Source organism: Pelodiscus sinensis, chromosome 16, assembly GCF_052426305.1.
Source record: "Pelodiscus sinensis isolate ZL-2025 chromosome 16, ASM5242630v1, whole genome shotgun sequence".
NCBI classification, from domain to species: Eukaryota; Metazoa; Chordata; order Testudines; family Trionychidae; genus Pelodiscus; species Pelodiscus sinensis.
The window spans coordinates 7,927,301-7,938,131 of NC_143067.1; positions in this window are offsets into that span (position 1 = coordinate 7,927,301).

A 10,831-nucleotide genomic window follows, 5' to 3' on the forward strand; every position below is an offset into this window, starting at 1 on the left:
TGAATAATCAGAGCCCTGCAGCTCCAGAACTTGTCTTCCTTCTCCCTCCCCACCCCCTTCTCTCCTGTGCCTTGCTCTCTGTTTGCTGCCTCCTCTTGTTTCATCCTCCTGCTTCCTTCCCGCTCTCCTTCCCTCCCTCACTACGAAGGAGGCAAACACCCCACTGTGTTCTCCCCTGGGTGAATTCGTCCCTTGGCAGAAGGCCTATGTAAAGGCCACTGTTCTACACACACTCTGCAAGGAAGAGCCAAGCAGGGGGCTCTGCAAACTCTGCTCCTCAGAAAAGGGGTGGGGACCTCAGGCAGAAGGGGCAGGAGGCAGGCACCCATGCGCCCGCCCCCCCTCCAGCCTGTCTTTAGTGCCACCCTCAGAATAAGCCACCCAGGGCTTCCGTGGCAACTTAAAGGGCTCGGAGCATTGGCTGCTGCTGCAGCTACTACAGCAGTGGCCGGAGCCTCAGGACCTTTTGAATTGTCAGGCCCCAGGGCAACTGCTCCCTTTGCCCCACCTGTCTGCGGGCCTCTGACCTATCTATCTATCTATTTATCAATCATAGAACCCTCAGGAAGTCATCGAGTCTAACCCCTTGCTCAAAGCAGGACCAACCCCAACTAAATCATCCCAGCCAGGGTTTTATCCACCAGGACTTAAAAACCTCTAGGGATGGAGATTCTATCACCTCCCTAAGGAACCCATCCCAGTGCTTCCCCACCTTCTTAGCAAAATAGTTTTTCCTAATATCATCCCCCACTGTAAGTTGAGACCATTGCTCCTTGTTCTGTCATCCGTCACTACTGGGAACAGCCTCGCTCCATCCTCTTTGGAACCTCCCTTCAGGAAGTTGAAGGCTGCTATGAAATCCCCCCTCACTCTTCTCTTCTGCAGACTGAACAAACCCAAATCCCTCAGTCTCTCCTCATAGGTCATGAGCTCCCACCCCCTAATCATTTTGGTCACCCTCTGCTAGACCCTCTCCAATGCGTCTACATCCTTTCTATAGTGGGGGGCCCAGAACTGGACACAATACTCCAGGTGTGGCCTCACCAGTGCCAAATAAAGGGGAATAATCACTTCTCTAGACCTGCTAAAATGCTCCTCCTAATGCATCCCAACATGCTATTAGCCTTCTTGGCTACAAGGGCACCCTGTTGACTCATATCCAGCTCCTCATCCACTGTCATCCCCAGGTCCTTTTCTGCAGAACTGTTGCTTAGACAGTTAGTCCCCTGCCTGTAGAATGAGCGTTAGATTAGATAGATCTATCTATCTATCCCATCCATCCATCCCACTGAAGTTACCTGGGTGAAGCAGGAATCCTGAAGGACCATAAAACCCGTGGGCTGTGTCTACACTGGGCCACTTATTCCGGAAAATCATCCGCTTTTCTGGAATAAGCTGCGAGCTGTCTACACTAGCCCTTGAATTTCCGGAAAAGCAACGACGCTCTACTGTACAAAATCAGCCGCTATTCCGGAAAAGCTACGCTGCTCCCGCTCAGGCATAAGTCCTTATTCCGGAACACTGTTCCGGAAAAGGGCCAGTATAGACAGCCCAGTAGTCTTTTCCGGAAAAAAATCCCCGATCGCGAAAATGACGATCGGGGCTCTTTTCCGGAAAAGTGCGTCTACATTGGCCACGGATGCTTTTCCAGAAAAAGGGCTTTTCCGGAAAAGCAGCCTGCCAATGTAGACGCTCTTTTTCCGGAAATACTTATAACGAAAACTATTCTGTTTTAAGCATTTCCGGAAATTCATGCCAGTGTAGACACAGCCCCACTGTTTGTTTTCAACTCAAGCAAAGTGAAACAGGGAAAATAAATTGTGTTTTAAATAACCTTAAAGCCGTTCTGCCTCAGCTTGAAGAGTTGACCCAAGGGCATGATAAGGTATCTAAGGTGTTCCACTTCTAGTTCATATATAATTACAAAGACACAATGCAAATGGTTTGAACGTACATTGCAACCCATCAGATTACACCTGGGATCTTGCTGGTTTTATAAAGCAAAGCAATGTCTCTTCCACTTTGGTCTCTGCGGAACTGGCTTCACAGCAACTATGAGAGTATGTGTTTACAGTGAGGAGCTAAAACTTTAGTTTTGGACTAAACCCATCAGATTTCTGCCAAATTCCCCTTGTCCGTCTTATTCTTTATTTCCTCAAGACACAGTCCTGCTGCCAAAGATGCAGTGTTTCTGGTTTTCCATTTAAATTCTTGGAACCTCCTGAGATGCACATTCTAAAGAAAGAAAGAAAAACATTCCACTGCCAAGTGGTGCTTGGTACTGAAAATCAGCCCCTTAACAGGAGATGCCTGTGAGACCTGACCAAGGATTAGAACCTGGGAAGGTCCCAAGTATATTTTCATATAGACTCAGATAGCTGGGACTGCAGGAGTATCAACAATAGTTGCTAACGGGGAAATAACCTCCACCTTCCGTTATATTCGATTGCATAGTCAATGTTGCCCAATTCACACAATTTGGAAAATATATGCAAAGAACATCCCTTCTTTCATTGTTCTTTTCCTTTGGAAGAGTGCATTGAAACAGTGGACAAAATTGTACCACTCATCCCGGTAGGGCTCCAAAGCTTACACATATGAGGTGTGAACCTGCAAAGACACCCGTGACTAATTTTACCACACAAATAGTCCCGTTGGCTCCAAAGTGGATTACTCATATGCATAAAATTACTCCTGGGAGTACAGGTTTTCAGGATCAGGGGCCTTAGTTTGAACAGTTCATTTGCCAGATTGTTTCCTAAATCTGCTGTGCATTTCTCCCTGTGTATACCGATAATTATAGGCACCTTTTCTGTCTTTCTGGTCATTTTCAAAATATTATTTGTGCTTCTCAAACCTGTGCTTCTCAAACCTGTATCTCATTTGAGGAGACAAATGAGAATTCTCTCTGGTCATTCAAAATACCTAATTCTATAGAACAGATTTCATTAATTACTTAACTGAGTATAAAAACGTTTCCAGTGGTATGTGTGCATAGACAGCTCTACGTACATTCAGACAGAGAGCTCCTTATTGAGCGAAAGAAGAGAGCAAGAAAGAAAAAACAGATAAAATAAGGATGAGTGATACAAGAGATTACAGCAGAGTCCGAGCTAAAAAAAGATCACATGAAAAGATCCTCATGGACAAGAAAATGGGCCCCATTCGTCGTGTGCCCAGAACAGAGTTCCATGCATGCTGTAGGAAGTTTCTGCTCCCATTCCCTAAGAGGAAGGAACTCAATTTTTCCCAGCGGCTAAAGAAAATCTGGTTTTTACAGGGCTATTTCTGTTAATCTGGTTTGCTGAGAAAGTGAGGGATGGGCGATCCCACATACAGGCCCAGAGGGCATAATGCAATGGAGCATGAAATGAGCCAGAGCAAGAGGAGAGTTCCACCCTCCGCCCAAAGAGGAGAAATTTCACTGCAAGAGCAGAGATCACATGAGAGGGAGGCCAGGCTGGAAAATGCTGGCGACGCCATCACTCAGCCGAATGAAGGTGCCTGGCAGACAGGGGATACTGAGAGTTGCTGTCAGTAGACCGGATTGTCCCCTTGGGTTCCACCAGCCCAAGTCAGCAGAAAGCCCTGGGCCACAGCAAGCAAAAGATGCCCTGGTGGATCCCTGACCAGCTTTGAAAGATGCTTCCCTTAACAGGCCCCTGCCCTGCCACATTAACTCTGGAGTTAATGGAGCTGCACCCACTCATACCAGTGGGAGAATTTAGCCTAGGACCTTCAGACCATATTTTATTTGCCCCCATTTCTTACTCTGGAGCTGTGGGGAGTGTAGCCTACCATGCTAATAATATGGTTGTGTTAATTTAGATTAATTAGGTAATAGGTAAGAGCTGTCATGCAAGAAGTCTGCTAAAGGCTGGTCTGCAGCACAATTTGCCCTGCCTGCCCAGTGCTGCAGACAAAGCTGCTCTTGGCATTCTCACAGGCCCTTTTTTAGCTTGACTGATGTCCAGGGTTCAGGTGTAATACACTAGGCCTTATGTCTACCCATTGCAGTTTGTGAAGGCCCACTGAAACTAGCACAGCAGCACTCATCTCTTTGGAGGGACTTTGCCATTGACCCGCCTGGATACAGGTCCGTGCTCTTTCTTGGCTGGGGCCAGGGCATGTTTATAAATAAGAGTCTAGCAAGAGCCCCAAATTAGCTGTCCTGCTGCTTATACTTATCTGTGTGTGTGTGCTGCTTGCCTCCACACAGCCCACACAGCCAACTACAAGCCTGACTGGGCTGTGTGGCAGTCCACATGCCATTAGACGTAGGAGCAGCACGGGTGCAGTACAGCCCAGCCCAAGGAGCTGTCTGGTGAATCTCATTCCCTGAAGTGCAGTGGTTCCTGCTCTAGGGTATAACAAAATGCTTCCGCCTCTGAATACACTTTGCAGTGAGTGCCATGCCTGTGCTAGGGAAGGATTGCACTTGAATGAGGGAACATACATATGCTCACAGACCAGGTCAAGTAATATGGGGCTATATTTCATCTTTTGTCCAGGCTGTAACAGGCCAGGTGCAAGATCAGCAGAAGCTGAGGTTAGCAAATGTCCATGGTTGAGACATGGTCTTACCCAGATACTAGTCATAGTTTATTTATGGTTTCCCAGGACTAAAAAGGGGAACTTATGTTTGGGACCTTTTACCCACATAGGATGGGAGGAAAAATACCCTCAGACTCAGCAGATGCATCATTATAGAAAAGTCCCATAATAACTAGTTCAGGCTGATTTGAGTAATCAGGACACAGAATGTGATCGATAACTACAAAGGCCCATGGCAATGAATTGACATATATGATAATATGTTGAGAGCAATGATACATTGACCAACAGGAAAAGAACACTTCAGCATTAGATACATCCCCTAGTGAATATGCAACAAACATGTTTCACTTAGTGCAGTGGACACCAACCAGAAGATCGGGAGCTACTGGTAGATCTTGGAGCCTCTGACAGGTGATCCTGACTGGTTTGGTGAAGAGGCTATCAAGTGTAGGCACTTCAGCTGCCCCTCCCCCTATTGCTGCTCATCTCCTGCCCTTTGCCTTAGAGCTGCCTCTCCCCACCCCCGGGAGCCTCCTGCTTGCTGTGCAGGGCAGGGCAGGGAGAAGAGAGGCACTGATGTCAGGGTATCCTATCCCAGTCTGTATCCTATCTCCACGGAGCAAGGAGGGGGGCACAACAGGACTTGGGATGGAGTTTGCTGGTTGCTTTGGTAGTAGTGCAGGACCAGGGCAGGGTGAGCCTGTTTTAGCCCTACTGCACCACCACCCAGGAGCCACCTGAGGTAAGCAGTGCAAAACTGGAGCCCACATCCTGAACCCCAAGTCATGAACCCCCTTCTGGACTCCAAGCTCCTGCTCTAGCCTCAAGCACCCCTGCAAACACCCTCCCAGAGCCTGTACCTAGAATCCCAACTGCCTGCCCTAAATTCAGCTCAGAGCCCCTCCCACACTCCAAATCCCTTAATCCAAAACCAGGGCCTGCACCCCAGCCCTCTGCTACTGCCTGGTGAAAGTGAGGGAGGATGGGGGAAGAAGGGAGGGAGGATGGAGTGAGCAGGGGCGGGACCTCAGAAAAAGGGGCATAAAGGAGGCAGGATAAGCGTATTTGGGTTTGAGGTAGATCCTGGATTGTACTTAAATTCAGAAAGTGATCTCGTGCTTAAAAAGGTTGGAGACCGCTGACTTAGTGTAAAAGTGGGACCCCAACCCAAGGGCGAAAGGGAGGAGAAGATGTCCTTGGAACAGCCCGAATGATGATCCCTAGTGATGGGGAAAAAAACAGAAGAAGGTATGCAAATGTGAATGCTATCTGCATACCTCTTCCGGAAAAAAAAGACAGTGTAGGCGTACCCTTAGTATCCTCTTTTCTAAGCTGAAAAGTCCAAGTCTTTTTAATCTCTCTTTATATGGGACCTGTTCCAAACCCCTAATCATTTTTGTTGCCCTTTTCTGAACCTTTTCAAATACCAATATATCTTTTCTGAGATGAGGTGACCACATCTGTACACAGTATTCAAGATGTGGGCGTACCATGGTTTTATAGAAAGGCAATAAGATATTCTCTGTCTTATTCTCTATCCCTGTTTTAATGATTCCTAACATTCTGTTTACTTTTTCACTGCTGCTGCACTCTGAGTGGATGTTTTCAGAGAACTATACACAATGACAACACTCATATCCTTTTCCAGCTGCTTTCTCTCCACATGGCAGGCTTACAGAAAACAATATGGTGGGGTACAGGCTGGGCAGAAGCCAGGAGAGGTCATTCTGATGGGGCTCATTGATAATGCTCCATACTGCTTTGCTGTGGTTGGAGGTAGGTCGTGTGATGAGCTCTCTGTATATGCAGTAATCTGCGATTCACGTAGACTGCTCCTGGCTGCCCCTCCCCCACTCACAACCCTTTAACAGCACAAATCTTACACGGATCTTCGTTTTTGTTTTTTAACCGCTGTGCCCTGAGCTGTCCTGGGCATGTGAGAGCTACATAAATCCCACACTGTATTGTCGGGGATAGCAGTAGATAAATTACCCAGAATTCTTGCTTGGATTGGATGTGATGCATTAGATTTGGCTGGTTCCCTGCTGTAATGCATGCTAGCGTGAATATATCGTCCGAGACATCTCATAATGACATATAAACAATGACAAAGCCACCTGCTGGCCGGCTGGAAGATCCGGGCGTGAACTTTAGCAATCCATTTATCCATTTTTTAAAAAGCATTCAGAGCAGATGATTCAACTTTCATTCAAAAATCAATCCGCTCAAAGCTAGCCATTTATCAGTGACTCCCAGTGCCTGGCATGGAGGTGAAACACAAAACCAAGTGGCATCTAGCTAAGCATGCTATAGTCCATTTGGACCCATATGATAATACACCAGATTAAACAGAGCCTAAAACTTCCAAGATGGCGTCATGCACCCTCTCCTAACCAGCTCGGTGGGACTGCCCTTGGCAAAACCAACATCACCAGAGGTACAATTGTAGATGTGAGGAGGGAATTTTCTCCTCTGGAATTCACCGCTTCAGGTATGCATTTGTTTCTTACATATTCCTGGGTCCTTCTGCCCCTTCTGCCAATACATTCATCCCTGGTGTCTGATGAATTCAGCCCAATGTCTTTAAGATATTGGTCTTGAAAATTAGAACTGTAATGTTGTAAAGTGTTTAATTTAATCTATCTATGGTACTTATATGGCTCCTGTTACCATAGAAGTGACTGTACACAATACACACTTGTGTGATGTGTTGGGTCACAGAGAACCCCTTGAGACTGTCACCCAATGGGCTGATCATACCACTGAGCCCGCTGTTTGGTATTTATCACCCCTTTCAACCCGTCACACCTGGCATGGCTCCATTGGTGCTGGGGTCACTAGTTTGTGATGCAACTATTGGAGATTTGTTCCAGGCCTGCCTTATGCTGGGGTAAAGCCCTCTGGCAATAGAAGGAGCAACTGGGTATCAAACACTCACAGGAATAAAGCTCACCTAGGTCGGGCAAAGGAATACCCCTTGTTGCCCAGACTTAAATAAAGCAGAAGTCAGTGTATTTCCCACTGGCAGAGGTAGGCTCCTGCCTCACCTCATCTGATTGCACAGCACTGTGCTGAGATGGTATTTTCATTCCCTGATGCTGCACAGCATGGAGTCAAGCAGCCTCAAAGGGCTGAGGACAGCACCATCATTACAAAGTACTGTACACAGGAGATGACATAAAAAAATCGGCCTCTGAAGCAGCAGAGATATTTCCAGCAAGCTGATGGTGACTAGTTCTCCCCACATACCTGGAGAGCCTGGGGTGAGACTCACAGGATGGGAGCAGGGGAGAGAGAGAGTGAAGGTTCACTCAGTCTTTTCCTCCACATTCAGAGTTCAAAATCGTCCCTCTCCTCAACCCACAAAGAACTGTTCTCGTCCACACACCATCCTGCCCCCTCCTTCATTCTCATTTATAGTCTGGCTAATCTAGTACACAGCAATAGAGCTCTCCTCTCTGTTGCAGGATAACTCTTTATTTCCTGTCCAGAGGTTGCTTTTGAACTGAAATAATTAAGAGCCAAATTGCCAGCCATCTTCATTGTCTGCACCCAGACTATTTGGAGACACATTCTTCTCCATCTGTGCATGCAGGATCCTGCTTTGTGTGTAAAGAACCCTGCATTTGCACACAAATATGCTGGGGGTTTAAACACACACATCTGTACCCATAACTATTGCAGTTGTAGTTCAAGGTGGCCAGGGAAAAATGTGGATCCTAAAACTTAAGAAAAAAAAAACCATGTCTGTCTGGTCTGAACAGGAAATTGGATTTATTTCAGTTTCCTGTTTACAACACTGGTGAAGTAAGGTTGGTAAAAACATATCATGGATTTGAGTTGTAAATTGTATGTGATAAGCTGGTTTTTCTTTCTATAATAAGTGAGAGGACACCAAAACAGAAAAGGGTAGTCAGTGTCACCGGGGATGAATAGTTATGTCATAATAGCTTTTCTCCAGCTGTCAGAGAGAGGAGACAATTATTGTAATCTTGTGCCCTTGTCCCCTTTCCCTTCAGCTTCCTGATGTATTATTGCATCTTGCTGCTTTACAGCAGGGAAGGCAGGCAAAGATTAAGGCTGCTGCTGAAATAAAATTTTCTAATTTAATGTTCAATAGAAAGGGCAGAAAAAAATATCCAGTACTGTTTTGGCCACCAGCTTCACATCTCCTTCTTCCTGCTCCTGTTGGAGAATGCTAAATGATTGTATTAATAGAGCTGTTCATCCTGATTAGACAGCATGTACTTATTTGTCACTATCCCACAGCATCACCAAGCATATGCAGGTCTCGACTGAAGAATAGATTTAATAAGGTCTGATTCTGCCCTCCAGACTTATGTTCAGTAGTACCTTACTCTGCAAGTGAACGCATCAAGATCAATGGTGAAGTGCCAGGTTGCAAAATTGAGTCCAGTGGGAAATTAGATCCCACACACTCAGATTTACTGTCGTTTAATCATGATTATTCACACCAATGTTATAAAATACAGAGGGCACAACTCAGAGCCCAAAAGGAAGACCAAGTTTATGAGGAACTGCTCTCCAAGAAAGCACTTGACTGGCCTGTGGGACAACAAGTAGGGCTGAGCCAATCATTTGCGACACCTAATTTCCGAGAGGGATTTTAACCTCTTCATTTTGTGAATGTCTGCGAGCAGATGGTGCATGCCGTGATGCCTACCAAAACTTGACAGTGTTTAGGCTGCTAATGTGCATAGACCATTGCCTGTCATACTGACAAATGTTGTCTCATTGTTTAACTGTACTCCCCTGTCTGTAAACGTTCCTATGTCTGTTCTCTCTTGAGTTACAAAACTTATAATCCCTTGAGGCAGGGATCCATTTTTTGTTGTTTCTAGAGCTCCTCACGTAATGGGTCCTGGTCTACGATTAGTATCCTGAGGCACCAGGAGAATGCAAATAATAAATAATAAAACCTCTGATAACATCATTATCTGACCATATTCAATTAAAATATATCAGAATTTTTTACTCTCTGGCTTGGTCATGAATATTTGAATTATTCAGTGTCTTTTGGAAAGTTCCAATTTCTGATGTCAGGTAATGAAAATGTCATTTTTTTAAACAGAAGTTTCTACCCCTCAGGGTTGTAGAGCAAACTGGAAAAAGATTAGTATTATACAGTTAAAAACTAGAAGGCAAATAAAACTTATCCACTATTTTACTCCCAGGACTTCCATGGGTTTAGTGCTCATTAGGTTTTGAACGCTTGGTGCCAGCGATACCATAGTGAGGAAAGATTTTGGAGCATGGAAAGTGAACTGAAAAGGAAATCTCTTTTACACCTAGTGTATTTCAAGTGGAAGGACTATCTTCTCCCACACCTGTAATCCATGCATTCAACACTATTGTTGAAAAAGTAGGTTTTGCCCATGAAAGCTCATGATACTATACATATTGGCTGGGTCTAGATTGCACCCCTTTTCCGTAAAAGGGATGCAAATTAGACACAGCGCAATTGCAAATGAAGCGGGGAGTTAAATCTTCCCCGTTTCATTTGCATAAACATGGCTGCCGCTTTTTTCCGGCTCGGGGCTTTGCCGGCAAAAAGTGCCAGTCTAGACGGGGATCTTTCGGAAAATAAAGCCTTTTCTGAAAGATCCCTTATTCCTCAGGATAAAAGGCTTTATTTTCCAAAAGATCCCATCTAGACTGGCGCTTTTTGCCAGCAAAGCCCCAAGCGGGAAAAAAGCGGCAGCCATGTTTATGCAAATGAAGCAGGGAAGAGTTAAATCCCCGCTTCATTTGCAATTGCGCTGTGTCTAATTTGCATCCCTTTTATGGAAAAGGGGTGCAATCTAGACACAGCCATTTTGGTTAGTCTTTAAGGGCATGTCTACACTAGGAAATTATTTTGAAATAATAACTCCCACAATAACTTTCGAAATAGCATGTCCACATTATGGGGAAACCTCAAAATTAGTCCAAGGCAGGCTCCCTTAACGTGGACATGCTACCTCGACTAAGAGCCCCAGGAAGCGGAAGGGGGGGCAATTACTTTGAACGACTCTAGGGAGTAGTTATTTTGAAATAGCAGCAGTGTAGTGTCCACATTACCGCTATTTCAAAATAACTGTTTCGAAATAAGCATTATTCCTCATGGGAGGCCGGAGTTATTATTTCGAAATCATCAGCCCATTATTTTGAAATAACGGGCTTGGTGGCGTAGAGACTCCACTTATTATTTCGAAATAAGGGGAGTTATTTCAAAATAACACCCTAGTGTAAACTAGGGGTAAGGCGCCACAGG